Here is a 15,888-nt window from a genome sequence, read left to right as displayed (position 1 = left end):
AACCATAGGATTTAATAATGATTCAAAATGTGACAGTTCAGTTTTAGATTACTGGATTTTATATTTATGATTTGGTAGTTTATATGCAAATTATTGTATAGATTATTGTTGAAGGTTGATGTCAACCAGCTGCCAGGAACCCACCCAGCTGCTCTCTCATCTTCTGCCCTCAACAGGTCAGGGGGAGAAAAATAAGATGGAAAAGGCCACGGATCCCAATAAGGACAGGGACATCACTTACCAATTGCCAACATGGGCAAAATAGATTTGACTTGGGGAAAATTAATTTAATTCTTTGTCCATTAGAGTAGAATGGTGAGAAACAAAGACAAAAAAACTAAAACACCTCCCTCTATCCCTTCTTCCCAGTCTCCATTTAACCCCTTCGTTACGACTCTTCTGTTATTGTGGCTGGTCCACAGCAATACCTCTGTGTGGCTCCTTCCTCCTAATTTTTTTGCCTGCTCCGGTGTGGGTCCTTCACAAACTGTGCCAACACGTGTCCTTCTAACAGGCTGAAGTCCTTCAGGATAAACCTGCCTCTGCGTGGGCCATCCACTGGCTGCAGTTCCTTGAGCCCGTGTCCACCTGCTCCAACATGGCGTCTGGTCCTCCACAGCTGCAGTGTGGGTATCTGCCCTGGCATGGTTCTACATGGGCTGCAGGGAAACACCTGCTTCACCATCATCCCTCCCACAGGCTGCAGGGAAATGTCTGCTTTGGCATTACACTCCTCCTTCTCCCCCTCCTCCAACCTGGGTGTTGGCAGGGTTGTTTCTCACACTTTTTTTCCCCCCCTCACTCTGTTGTGCAGCGTTATTGCCCTTTCTTAAATACATCTTCATAGAGGCGCTACCAGCTTGGCTGAGGGGCTCGGCTGTGGGTGCAGCAGGTCCACAGGAGTCAGCTGGAACTGGCTGCGTTCAGCATGGGGCAGCCCCATGTTTCTTCCCATAGAGGTGATGTCTGCAGCCCCATCACCTAGATACTTACACGCAATACAATTATTTACCAACAAATAGGTTGTTTCTATATACTATACCAGAGTATCCAATTCCTCAGTCTGCCAGAGCAAGAACTTAATGTCAAACAGCTACAATTTACTAGGAAAAACAAACTGAGTTCCAGTGTAATTGAGGACAGCTTTTCCCTTTCCAAACACTTCAAACAAGAAAAAGAGCCTCACAAGCTTTGATGTTGGCGAGGTCCATTCTAAGACAACTCTGCACCATGGTTAAACCAGGTGGTGTTCTTACAGGCAATCCATAGACTGGAATAAAGACCTTGAAGAAACGTTTTTATTTATTTAGAGAACAAAATGTACACAAAGTATAAAAATAGATTAACATAGTCATCGAGGAACTCTAAATTTAATACATAAATTCATTAGGGAAGCAATAAACATACTGTATAAATTAATTACTTTGTGGTTATCCTCATTAAATGCTACTTAATGAGTTAATAAGCCTGAAAAGCAATGACAAATTGCTAAAGTACATGCACAGGATTTTTTTCTTTTTAGTTTTTTAAAGCAACTTGTTTAACTTTATGCTGCAGCTTTGGATAAAAGCTAATAACGTTTATGCAAAGTGGTCACTTCACCTTCTAGACTGCATTAACAAGTACTTTTACCTAAAGAATGTGAGTTTGCCAGAAAACGCAGACTTTAGAAAGTTCAACAGCAGAAGGTACTCTTGCAAAGGGTTAAGAACCACCTGCTCCCTAAAATTAAGCAGAAAGCTTATTTGTGTAACAGGATGCCTTCCAGCTTCTTGGGAAATACCAAGCAGAAACATACATACACATATATTTATACACACAGATACACACATTAAAATATATATTGCTACATTTGAGAATTATATGCAGGCTTTTGTGGCCTCTCAGTGTTTGAGGATGATAAACACATAACCACATTGTCACAATTACCAACTGGCAATAGGCTGGGCAGCACTGGGGGAAGCTGTATCCAAAACCAATAAATATTTTAACTTTTGTCATGGTGTATGAGCACTCCATCATTGACTGAGCTGTGTTATTAGCATGCTCTGGAAGATTGAAATGATGGTCCCATTTGTCATGTCACAGGTACAGAGACTGCTTATGCTCTCATTTTCTGGCTCAAACTGCCGTTGGTCTATGTTATGATTTAAACAAAACAACAAAAGTCACATACACATATTTTTCACCTGCTCTCTTCCCATGCCATAATGTATAATTGAGAGAAGACTACAAACTGCATCCTAGAGTACATTAGTCATATCAATACTATAAATATTTCTATTTTAAAGTAAAATATAGTCTGAACATATCTTTGATGGAGCCTCAGTGCATTAACTAAGCATGTTTCAGTGAATGTATCAATACACAGGCCTCTCATCTTCCCAGGACATACACAATTCACAGTGAAACTACCAGTGCTACCTTGACAAAAGTATTTAAGGCAATCTTTGATTATTACATGCTCAAACAATTCCTTAGATAACATCAGGATATTAATCCAATTTTTCACCCCCTTAAACTGATTTTTTATTAACTCCTTGAAACTTACTTTCAACAACAGAACCTAATTCCCCTTTGTAGGGACAAAAAGCAGATAAAGAAGTAGTATTTTGAACAAAGACTGCCAGTCCTTTTTAGGGATTCTCATTCCTTGAATTATGTTCCTTTTCCCCAAGAATACCTAGTCCAAGGAAATTAGTGTGCTTAAGTCCTGATTCTTTGAGAATTACGAGAAATATCTAGCAAATTTCAATGCCCATGACTACACACACACTAAAAAAAAATAAAATAAACAAAATATCAAAGCAGTTTCCAGCATCTTCCAGCACGACCATTCCAAGCAGTAGTATCTCAGTATAAGCTGTCAGCATGTGAACCCTTTTGAAACAAAATCCAGAAAAAAAATCAGCTACCGAAGTTGCATCAGAGAATGATATAGTATTAATATTGCATCACATAAGGTGCTCTGCACTGCTATGACAGTAGCTTTAACTCCACAAATAAAAAATAAAATAATAATAATAATAAAAAAGAGTACGCTTCACAAGCAGACATGTGCTGATAGAGAACAGCTACCAGAATTTTTTTCCTTAGAAGTAAATAACCCTGTAGCCTGCTGTTTAAGCAAACCTTGAACCCTTTCAAAACTAGTCACTCTGTAAACAGGACCGTGTCCATCAATCACACAAAAGTCTTTAGACATTTTCAATTGATTTTGGTCACTTAAGACTAATTCACAAAGGATTTGAAAGCCAGAGCACAGTTAAACACTATCTCCACAATTGGATAAAAATGTTTATTAAACAAATCAAGACATACTCATGTTACAAACGGGTCCTCAAGAGCTTTGTGCTGACACTTCAGTAATAAGAAAGCTAATGAGAACAGCTATAGTCTGCTCAGCACAGTTTAGGACACTAACAAATTGACTTTAGATGACTTATCATCAAGACCTTGCAGGAAGAAGCCACACCATTTAAGGGGGTGGGAGGAAGGAGAAAGACAGGTCATAACATACTCATCTAAGGAAATCTTTGATCCCAGGTTAATTACTGGGATAAGAATAAAAATAAAACTAGAAATAACATTTAACGTGGAATAAGTTTAACCACTTATCTCAGTTACAATTATGTATTTTTGATGTCTTGATAGGCACTTTATTCTTCATTCATGTCGTCATTTTCAGTAGTCACGATAGCACTTTAAAAGTACAGTTTTGAAAAGAAATTTAAATACATTTTGAAACAGAAGAACCACAATCCGTCACTCCCCACATTTTCACAAAACCAGCCAGTGGAGTCGCAAAATGAAGAATGGGTGACATGGGCTGGGATTGGTTTTCTTTCTGTTTTTCTTTAATACATCTTATCTCACTCCTGAACCATTGTGTCTGTGGAAGAGAAGAGGAAAGGTCACCAGTAGCCAGTGGCAGCACCAGCTGTGAGCTGGAAACAGCACTTGTAGTTTTCAGCTGTCAGACGCTGGCTGAAATTTAACAAGTGCCAGTATGAAATGATCTGCAGCAAATCTGTAGCTTTTTTTTTTTAAACTAGCAAGAACAAATTAAGGGGTTTGAAAGCATTTTGAAGTCTGTTATTATACATAAAGTATTGCAAGTTGTTCAGTCTCACTTGTTCCTGGGTTAGCAGAACTCCCACTCACGTTCTGCTCTTAAACACCAAAGCAAAAGGGCATTCTGTATTATGCTTGATCCACTCCCTGTTACAATTCCCTCATCTTTTTTCTCTCTGATTGTGAGGGTTTTGTGAAAGTAGTCATCATAATAAAATGAGACGTAATACTAGTCATCACTTACTTACTCTTACAAGTGTTATCCATGAATCGCCAATGTCTTACCAACAATGAATACAGCCAAAAATGCAAAAACCATACAAGGAAGATGTACAAAAGCAGCAGAACTACAGAAATATTTTCTAGCCCCATCAACATGGGGCTTTGGGTACAACTTCAAGTTTTATATCCAAAACTGTGTCTCTTCTGTGAACTAGGTTTGCCACTTCTAAGCTTCATGTGAGAACCATGTGTGTGTTTGAATTGAGAAGGAATTCACATACGTGGACCCAGCCCACAAGCAGGATAAAAAAGAAAAAAAAAAAGAAACTGCTTCCTCCACAACTGTGAGTTCAGCAAACGTGCTGCAACAGCAGCCGCAACACTGCTGTCCTTCCTTTTTGAGAAGATCTGCTAACATTCAGGCATGGATATAGAAAGACACCCAGGTCCACCCTTAGCCATTCCAAAATGCCAGCTTCTTTATCGGCACAAAAACCCCTTTTGGAATGTGCACAGCCAGCCTCTCAAAGCCACAGCACTCCACCACCTCACACTGGCCTCTCAAATATCCTCATATTTGAAGACGCTGCATTGAATCAAGAGCAAAGGGTAGGTGACAAACAGGTCCACAGTGCTCGTCTTTGGCTGTGTGCACATTTCCTTGATTTCTAGACATGACAAACTGGTGCAAACAGCTACAGCACGCTACTGTAGCCCATCACCCTCATTGTGCATCATAAACCAGGGAGGACAAATTTACCTGCCATGCAGGTCACTATTTCCTTAAAGGGTATGGCCATGCATGACTTGACAGATCTGCAGACAACCTGAACAGAATAATTAGCTTTGTCCCTTAAAAGCAGACCAACATTACCCCTCACTCCTCTGCTCCCAGGACGCATGTTCTGTGGCTCTTTCTCTTGGAGGGCTGAGAAATTCCATCCTACTCACCGGTACTGAACTGACTTTTTAAAAATCCTATGTATTAAAACATGGTCCTTAAAATATTAAGATCTAGCTAGTCTAATAATGGCTTACTATATACAGCAGAATAACAGAAATGGAGTGCATTCTTGCCTAATGAAACTCCTCTGACTTAAATTATATTTGCTAATTCATTTGTCCCTGTGGACACTACCTAATTTCCCCTTGCTCTTCTCTCATCTGATAGACAGAAAGATTTTTGGGAGCAAGGACTGTCATTCATTATATGTCTGTACAGGACCTAGGCCACCAAAGCCCGAAGGCTTTGAAAATGCTACTGCATTTCAACATCCTCATCAAATAATGAGGACATTTGGCTGCTTTTCCTAGCAGACACGACTTGCAGTAGCTGTATCTAAAACTAATAACGAGGACAAAGTTTGAAAGTGGTATTTTCCATTCTCGGAAAACTATATAAAGAACTTAGTAAAACCACCTCACGTTGTTGGTAACTAGATTAGTTACTGATCAGGCATTCAGGTCTACTGAGATATGACTTCCATCATGGAGAGAAACACAGGCATGACTGCAGCCCATGGGCTTCTTCCGCAGCAGCGGCCGCCGCAGCCAGCACAACACTGCACAGTTGCTGTAGGCTCTCCGTCTGCATGTCAGGATTCCTCTTTCTCTAACAACTGCACAGTTACCCCAATTCAGCACCTTTTATTAATGCTTTGTAAGGGACATATAGGATCACCCTCAAACACCCTGTGTTCACCTAAAAGTTGAGGGAGTATGACAGGGGAGGGGGAGAACAACCACCAGTGCAAAAGCTACCAATCCTATACCAAGGAATAAAATTTCACATTTTTGGAGGAAACAAAAAAAAAAAAAAAAGCTCCTTAGCATTCTGGAAGGCAATAGGTGCAACAAAGACATATTAACACAAGCATAAATTCCAAAAGCCTGGCTAGTATTTACACCAACAGACAAACCATACAAATAAAAATTGCTCAGATTGTGAAGCTATAAAGTCTCTGTTGGTGAAAGTTACCATGAAACAGCTAGGCTTTCTCTGCCTTTACTCACTGAAATAAGATTCCCCACCCTGATGAATGGTTTTGGTTTCAAGACACTGGCTGTCTAATAGAGTACTCTGCAGCTCCTGTGCGTAGTTCGTGCCCACATTTCCATTTCCTTTCACAGGAGGAGAAAGAATATGTCTGTAAGCATAGAAAAGATGATTAAATACCAAAATCTCACTGGATATGGAATTGGAGTAAAACCAATGAAGCTGTCACCATCCACTTACTCCTCTGCATAGTAAGGTGCAGCCACCATCAGGGCTAAGGTCTCCCCACTGGCAGTGCTCATATTAAAACCCAGCTAGATCTGACACTCAGGAGTGCTTCCAAGCTCTTTCTATCACAGGCATGAGGGGGCAGTTAAGGGCAGAAGACCTCCTGGGAGAGTGCTAGAGAAATGTCCCAGGCAGAGGAAGCCAAACTTGGCAGGGTCTGTACGCATACTGTTTGTCCAGAGCAGACCTTGAAGCAAATTAGCCAGCCAACAATGTCTTTTTCCACCCCCCCACCCCCCTCCTCTTCAGAAGGAACTACTTCTCTATCTCTGCTAGGGATACTGAATTAATTAGCATATATGCAGTGTGAACAATCAGGAGACTTGTACCTGGGACTAAATCGAGAGCCAAATTATTTGACACTAAAATACATTCAGCGAAAAACAGTGAAAGGGGTCAAGGAAGTACTGGGACACTTGACATCAAAAACAGTATCTGTGGTAGGAAGTGGAAGCAGAGCAGAGCAGCTTGCAGTGTTTTTGTAGCCTTTCCTTTATATGGCTGTGTTGGCACGCTGGGATGTAGACGAGCATGTCCTGCTGGGAAAGGAAGAGATGTGACAGGACTGAGGAATCGTGAGCCCAGGGCACGATCTTGCATGCTGAAGCCACTCCATTTTTGCATTAAACACACATGCCCATGCTCAGTGCTCCCCATGCACACAGCAGCTCTCTGCCTACAGGTGAACCATTTTCTTTTACAAAGACAAACAAGCAAAAGATTAGTTTAAAAGCTTACTACAACTGTTGCGCAATAATAACAAGTGACAAGCTTTTAGGCTTAATTGCTTCATCAGTCCAATAAGGCAATAAGGTACTCTGAGCCTAACAGCTAGTTTGTTTCTTTCCCAGCTAGATCTATCAAACTAATAAACAGATCTCTCCCTACAGACCTTTTTTATATTATATTATTCTAGTCTGGCTACAAAGCTCCCCACCTTCAAAAGCGTTAAAACACTAGCATTTAAAGACAGCGAATTATTAGGTTTTAATTCTGCAAAGCATGAACTGCCCTCCAGAACTAAGGCTTAGTCAAATTTATCAATCTTTGGAAAAAGCAAACCTGCTCTATCAAAATTAAGAGACCACTTGGGAGACCTTCTCTGAGAACAAAAATTCCATGACCACCTGCTTGATGGGCCAGGTTCTCTGTCCAGCTGAAACATACCACATAGATTACCTGAAAACAAGCTACCAGAACAGCTTTATCCAAGGCAACGTTACATTTTCAAGCAGGCTTATGGCTGCTCCAAGTTGCACCTTACCATCTATATTTATACAAAGCTGCCTTGGCTGCTTATAAACCGCAAGAGCATGCAGCCAGTACACCCTGGTTACACCCAGAGTTCTCCTCCTCACCCCCTGAAGGCCAAAGATAACTGTGGTATAAACTGATTCAAGCATGCCTTCTCCACTAGGTAACAACTGAGCAGAATCTGATCCTATAGATGCATGTTCTAAAGCCAGAGTCATTTGGGTTGCGGCAACTGACTGCAACAGGTTTTTTGTAAACACTTGGCACATTATCTATCTTTGCCTTCATGTAAACATAGAACAAAGAGTAATATTACCTTACAGATGTTGTCTACAGAACATTGTCATAGAAATAAAGCTCTCTATAAGCACTGGAAGTTAGTGGTTCTGACTTCCGTAAGGGTGTATATTCCATAAAAAGTCTTGCTCCAGTGTTAATTACAAAATTAGCAAGAAGCTTACGAGTAATTAGATCAGGGTGTTAAATCACTGATGTTCCTTAAATAAAACTCCTAATTAGGACACACTGCACATTTATCTACAAGCTAGATCTGACAAACTGCCCGAGCTTTCCCTTTCTAGCTGACATTCCGGACACTGCCAGGAAATGTGAAGCACCCACAGTACTCTCTCTCATCAGGAAGGAGCCCTCGTTTGCCTTGTGCAGCTACAGGCAAGGACTCCTATGCCGATCCACTTTGACCTCAAAGCAGACAGGCATAGCAGAGAGAATCATGGCCATAGATGTAGATACCTGCCACCAGGTCATTCATCTCTCTTTTCTGATTACATAGGGAGCCTGGGCACTAGCTCAGATTATGCTTCTGTGATTGGATTTAACTGCTGATACTGTAAAAATATAAAACTGTCAACACTATCTGGTCTTCCCTCCTCCTACATGGTTTTCCTCAGACTCTAAGATAAATGCAGCTGGATAGATGCTTTTGTTTTATTACACCTAATAAAACAGCACCTGACACAAAGTCATCTCAATTGAGAATTGATCCACAGTAAACTGCTACAATACAAACATCAACAGTTACAATTCCTTTATGGCCTGCTTACCCAAGAGGTACTTAACCGCTTCAAACCCCCCCCACACAACTACATTGACATTGCATGCATCCTGCAGACAGTCTTTCCAAACATTTTGTATCTTATTCTAATCTCAAAATCATCCATGATATCAGAAAAGCAGATGCACAGATCTTTAGGTATCAAAATGAAAAAAACTTTTTTTTTAAAAAAAAGCTTTTCATCAGTTATTTCAAGTCCACTGAAGAGTGCTTCATGTGACAAAAGACTTTCTATTTGTATGGAGCACTTCACTCCCTTTGACACGAACCATCACAAAAACTAATTATGCCTTCTGAACCACAATAAGTAGCTCTCAGTCACCTGGATTTTACTACATGGAGCAGTCCTGTTACATGCTTGTGCAGCAGTTGCAATGTACCTCAGATGCCTACAAGGAATACTTAACATGCACACCTCTGGGACAGAGCTAGCTGCCAGCATCTCACTATGGACTGAAATCACATTGTCCAGTTACCTTCAGACAAATCTTTGAGCAGCAGCCCCTTGTTGCCAGACTTATTCACTTGACAAACCCAGCTGTGCCATCTTAGCCATTTTCACTGAGGGAGGGGAAAAAAAAAAAAAAAAAGCTTTAAGTGACTCCCAGGGTAACTTCAAATACCATTCAGCTGTTAAAAGAAAACATTGCATTTTGGACAAACGCATATCTCTCTAGAACTTACTCCTTCTGCCACCAGATCAGATGAAAGCACTTATGCCTAAAAGCACCAGAAAAAATTATCTTCATTACCATAGTGGCTGTATCTCTGGAGTCAACACAGGTGTTGTTAGCCTTGCACTGCTGGGGATGCATGTGCTCTTCCATCGTTTTGAGGCCACTGAAGTTAACATTTGATACCTGACCCCAAACACACATTCATTCCAGAGAGGAACAGGCTATTTTTAGCACATCTGGAAATAACCAGCTACTTTTCTACATATGATGCCAAAATCAGTTATTTCAGCCACCCTGAAGCCATTTACCTGCACAGCCTCATTGTTGGGATTGTTTAACTTACTTTTAGTCTACCCTTTAATGACCCTTTTTGTGTAATACCACAGCACCTAGCCCAGCAATAACATATATATTTGCTACATCCACAAAAAAAACCAAAAACTTCAGTCATACTCTTCCTACAGCACAACCCAACAAACTATTTTTTTAATACTGCTTTTCTCCTACTGCATCTTACAATAACCTCAACTCTTTTCCAGTGGATACACCCAACCCTCTGTATTCAAATATTCATTCATACAGGAGATAACCAGAGATGTTCTGACTAAAACCAGGTTGGGTGTTCTGTCAAGTAAGAGCAAGTTTTGCTGAAACAGAAGCCTTTCTCTAAGTGGTATTGCAAATCAAGGATGTAATTTTGGGGAAAACCACGATGACTGCAGGCTGAGGGAACTGGGGTTGTTTAGTCTGGAGAGGAGGAGATTTAGGGAGGACCTTACCGCTCTCTACAACTACCTGAAAGGAGGTTGTAGTGAGGTGGGGGTCAGTCTCCCAGATAACAAGCAACATGATGAGAGGGAACAGCCTCAAGTTACACCAGGGGAGGTTTAGGTTGGGTATTAGGAACAATGTCTTCACTGAAAGGGTGGTCAAGCATTGGAACAGGCTGTGCAGGGAGGTGGTGGAATCACCATCCCTGGAGGAGTTTAAAAAACACATAGATGTGGTGCTTAGTGACATGGTTTAGTGTGGACTTGGCAGTCTGGGTTAACGGTTGGACTTTATGATCTTAAAGCTCTTTTCCAACCTAAGTGATTCTAAGATCCTATGATCTCAGCTGTATTACCCAGTAGCCAACACCTAGCATCATCATAATCAAGATTTGAAACCTGGTCCCACACTTCAGGTTGCACATCTTACTTTCATGATCCCAGATATTTTAGAGAAGAAAAAAAAAATCTAAACGAACAGATGTAATGTTTGCATAACAGTTCCCAGAATTATGGAGAGTGGTAAAGTGAAACATCTAGAAAGAAGGAACAAAAACCAATATCCTTAATCCAACCCTCCTCTTTGCATACGTAATAAGACAGTCCAGGAATATAAACACTTACAGGCATCAATCAGAACACGGTATATTAACAACTAGTCCACAAAAAAGGCTGTGCAAATAGCCACATACATAAATACACACACACTGATGCTTATTTGACTGCTGTGCCATGTCTTTGAGAAGCTAAATAAAGTAATAGCTAGGCTTGGCACCACATGAAACACACACCTTAGGGAAAATAAACAAACCTAAGTGCAAAGGTTAGAGTTAGCTACTTGCCAGGAAGGTTCTTACATCTTATTGAGCAAAAAAAAAATTTGTTGTCTTTTTTAGAAAGATGCAACAAACTGTATTTCACATGAACTTGGCAGAGCCTTAAACCAGTGGATCTGGCCCACAAAATGGCAAGTATTTCCAGCAGCTGCTGTTGCTGACAACACGTGACAACATGATATTCCCAGGCATCATCAGCTGCATCCCCAATTATTGCTGATTTTATACAGGATTACAACGTTTTCCTATGTTCATTAGCTACAATTATCTTAATAACAGTAGCAGAAAAAAGATGAAGTGGCAAAAACACAGAGTATGCAAGTGAGGTTTGCTGGGCTACGATCAGAAAAGACAATAACAATTCAATATGCAGGCTTAATTTGAGATAGAGTACTGACGGGCTGTACAAAGCAGCTTTGGACCATACTGCCTCTTTGGGTTTTTGAGTGGTTTTTTTTTCAGGCAGGTGAGAAATTGGCTACTTTGTCACTTTTTTAGAATTGGACCAAAAAAAAAAATACAAATCATGTTAATGAAAATCTGGATAAAAGCATTATTCAGATAGGAATAATATTTTTTTTGTTGTATCTCACAATTGAAGAAGAGCACATTCTGTGTATGTACACATATTCAAACTGCATATTTGAGCACATCCTTTTGTGAAACAAACACACAGAAGTCACTCTGAAATAACCTGTTGGTTAGGACAATCAGGTGAGACAAGAGGTTTATGTTCAAATCTGTAATTCATCTCATTAAAGCATCCTGTTTATTACGGCCACTTACCTCATGATCACTTTGTCAGTTTCCATGTCTAAGCTAAGAAACCACTCCCCTTCAAAAGAGGAAAAATGTGGTTGAAACTGCCATCCTGACTGTCATTTCATGACAAAAATGTTTTAAGACAGCTTTAACCTAGATGGCTATTTTTCTTGGTATGATACTCTACATAAGCATGGTATTTTAGATACTTTCAAGCAAGGTAAATTCAATCTGAATTTAGCACTAAAACGTTGTTTTACAGGATTGCATACTAAATGCCTTTCACCTCATTATGCTGGTTTGAAATAATGATATACTTAAAAGTAGTTCATGCTAGCATAAAATGTAAGAGCTATTCCAAAGCAGCGCAATAAACCACTGTTTCATGATGGTCAGTTGCCTCAACCAGCACTACAAATACCGAGCAACTCAAGGTCCATTTAATTCCTACTGTACAATTACAGAATATATTATACCGTAGGTAGATTTATTCAAAAAATTTTGCACACTTCCAGTTGGAAGCATTTTGACCTCCCAGTTAGAAGATTTTCAACAGTTACTTTTCTCCACATTAAGTACACATTCTGCATACTATACATCAAACATTTTCACTAGTACTTGCAAAATTAATAATCAGGAAAGATTCAGTTCATATTATGACAGAGACAGAATATATAAAGTCAGCTTCAGTCTGGAAACTTTCAGTTCTGGCCTAACCTATGTAACATTAGACAAATGGCTTCCCCTCTGTTCCTTCCTCTTACAAATTGCCTGCTGTACCTGTGTCACCCCTTGAGGCCAAGGGCTGGCTTTCTCTTTATATAATGTGATTTACAGCTGGGATTTCTGAATACTGCTACAACATAAAATCACTGCAACGGTTCAGAGCTCTGCTCTACCAATCAGCCCAATCCCAGTCTTTACTGGTACTTTTAATGGCATCCCTGCTGTTCCATAACAATAGTCCAGTCAAGAGAACTTGTCCATTCATGTTGAACGTACTGTACACACACATATATATATGTACATAACATGCTTACCCCCCCCCCGCCCCTCAGGTCACATCTCCAATGCTGACAATGAAGTCTAAATGCGTTCTAGTCTCAGCAAACAGGAATGGTTTTACACCTGCAAAATCACCCCCAAAGCAACACACCACCTAAAAATCACCCCCAAAGCAACACACCACCTAAAAAGCTACTACTTCAGCACTGCTTCCTTGTTTTGGGTATAACCTACTTAAAATAGTGAGTCTAGCCAGGGCTCTATGAGCAGAATACATGGAGAACACACAGCTCGACAGGAGAATGCTCTCTTACAGAGGTGTGGGAACAGGAGACAAGGAGCCACAACCTGCCTGAGACTGTGCCCAGAAACAACCCACGGCAGAAGACCCCCGCGCTGCTCCAGGGCTGGCACTTCTCTTGTGCAGGGCCAACGTTCCCACTCTTCCCGTTGGAACAACAATTCCAAGTTAAAAGTTTCCCGCAGAAAGTTCATAAACTCACCGGGCAAACACCTAAATTAATGTGCCTCCCCTCCTCCTGAAACAAACGGGATTATCCTGGCATGCTACTCGGTTTCTTCCCGGAGGGAAGAAGGGAAAAGTAATTCTTTCTGGAGAAAGAGATTGCAAGGCCAGCAGGCTCCCGACGCCAGCAACCCCAGCCCTCGCAAGCCAGGGTTTCTGGCACCCAGCCTCACACATACCCGACCAGCTCCCCACGGAGTGTTGCGAAAGGACGGCGCGGGGAGCCCCCCAGCCCGGCGCGGGCTCCGCGGCCACCTGAGCAGGGCTGCTGGTAGCCAGCACGGCACAGCGCCGGGCTGCGACACCCTTCTTGCATCCGTTCCGTAGGCACGCTTCCCCTAGACATCGGGATGGAACCGACTGACGCCGCCGGTGAAAGAAAACGTTCAATCAGAGATGCCCCTCCAGTTGCTCGTCAGCACCGATTTACACCGGTGGGGTGGCAGGCTTGCATCAGCCTCTGCGCCCGACCGGGGGGCTCGGGAAGGGCGATAGCGTGCCCGTGAAAAGGCTGTTTTAAGGGAAAATGCAAATCTGGCAGAGCCTAGGTTAGTTTTCTCACCTCCGCACACAATAAGAGCGGACCGAGGCGAGCACCTCAGTGACCCACTGGATCTCCCTCCCTCCCTGCCTGCCCCGTTTGCACCCCACCCGCAGCACGGGCAGCTGCCGCCCGGGCAGCGCCTCACCAGGGCACGGACAAACAGAGAAGAGAAAAAAAAATAACAAAAAACACAATAATTTAAAAAATTAACACACACACCCCCGAAACCACGAAACCCCTCCGCAACACGAGCCTCCTCACCAGCACGCTGCCGACGCCGAGCGCGGCGGGGCAGCCCCCCGCGCAGCCGGCCCGCGGGCGGCACTCACCTCGGGGGGACGGGGCAGCCGCCTCTCCGCCGTGCCGGCCGGCCGCGGGGCGGGGGCGGCGGCGGGGCCCGGCGCCGCGCCGCACTTCCACTTTCTCCGGGGGTCTTTCTTCGCGGCACGGTGCGCCCGGCCCGGCCCGGCCCAGCCCCGCCGCGCCGCCCCTGCCTGCCCCCCCGGCACTCCGCCCTGCCCGCCTCCTCCCGCGGCCGCCTCCCCGCGGTGCGGTGCCCAGCTGCCGGCCGTGCCGGGGGGCGCCTCCCCCTGCACCGCCCCGCCCCCGTACCTGCCGGGCGGGCCCGAGGAGGCTCCGCGGCCCCGTGCGCCCGGCCGCCCCCCGGGCCCCGCTCGTTGCCCGCCGCCCCCCGCCGCGCTCGGGGCTCCCCCGGCCCCGCGGGGCACGCCGCCAGCGGCTGCGGCTCTCCCGTGCCTTTCGGACTTCATTGTCCGCCCCTCGCCCTGGGTAACGCTGCCCGGAGGAGGCGGCCGGCGAGGCTGCGTGCACTGGAGTAGTCTCGGTGTAGTTCAGCACAACAAAGACTCACTTGATTCCCTGCTGGCACACAATGCCCGACAAAAGGGAAACGCTGGGAATGTCATAATTACCACCCCGTGAGATGGAGGCAAAAGCAACACTTCTTACGAGGTTCGTAGCTACACGGCAGCTCAGATGCAGCTATTTCTGTCCCGGTACAACAAGAAGCTTGCTCGCACCCTGCTGCTTCGGCGCAGTGTTCACTGGCACTGTAGGCAGGAATCCTACAAAAACACAAAGGCAGCAAAGCCACAAGTCCCCGTGACAGAGAAATCTCTTCTCGGCTTGTCAAGCAGGGAGACTGGCTCTTAAGATATTTTGCCCACAGGTGAAAACCCTGCTTAACTTTTAACTAAAGTATATACCCATTGATGCACATCAGCACATCTGTTTTCCGGGATTAACTATAGAGTAGAAACACCTACGTATTACGTTACCCCTGACTTAGTCTTGAATGGTCTCTGCTTGCCCGATGGTGGCACCTGCCCCGACTCAGGGCTGGTCGCAAGGGGTATAAGCAGCTGTCCTGCATTTAAAGCTCAGCTGTGATACACATGTAAGTGGCCCACTTTTTGAAATTCATTTCAGCTTTCTAGAGAAACCCAAGATGCGAGTCATGGATCTGACCACAACTAGCTTGACATGAAGATGCAGGAGTCCTGTACCCAATGCCTGAACATCTAGTGCCCCTGCAACCAGATTAAATGGGGGAAGGGAGCAAGGCATACTCTTCCCTGTGCCTGGGAGCTGAACCAGTACACGCCAGGGGCGAAGGAGCCACAGGTACTGAAGGACAGGAGAATCTAGTCTTTAGTTTTGTGATTGGGGTGCTCAGTTAGGAAATGTGCTCCCAGGATATTTTTTATCCTGATGATGTACACTATAGGGAGCAGAATTTAGACCCTCAGTCAGTCTCCTGCTTGGATGATGTCTTCTTGACTTACAGTGCTGGCTGCCCTCTGGCCTAACAGTGATGGAGCACCTCATTTCCTTCTTCC

At 43.6% G+C, this 15,888-nt stretch overlaps 1 protein-coding gene across 2 annotated transcripts in view; it reads right to left on the bottom strand.

Annotated features, from left to right (window-relative positions):
• The window catches only part of MYO16 (myosin XVI), a 405,668-nt gene extending 391,150 nt beyond the window's left edge, over positions 1–14,518 (bottom strand). The window contains exon 1 of one of the 2 annotated variants that reach the window (XM_040584517.1): positions 14,359–14,518. The gene's annotated coding sequence lies outside the window, so the exon portion shown is untranslated. The remainder of the gene's footprint in view (positions 1–14,358) is intronic. The other variant, XM_040584516.1, reaches the window with a different exon arrangement.
• Positions 14,519–15,888: the final 1,370 nt, after the last annotated feature.

The sequence above is a fragment of the Falco naumanni genome, chromosome 2 (assembly GCF_017639655.2).
Source record: "Falco naumanni isolate bFalNau1 chromosome 2, bFalNau1.pat, whole genome shotgun sequence".
NCBI lineage: Eukaryota > Metazoa > Chordata > Aves > Falconiformes > Falconidae > Falco > Falco naumanni.
Note: the sequence above shows the minus strand (reverse complement) of the source record. Positions and strands in the feature narration are given on the sequence as shown.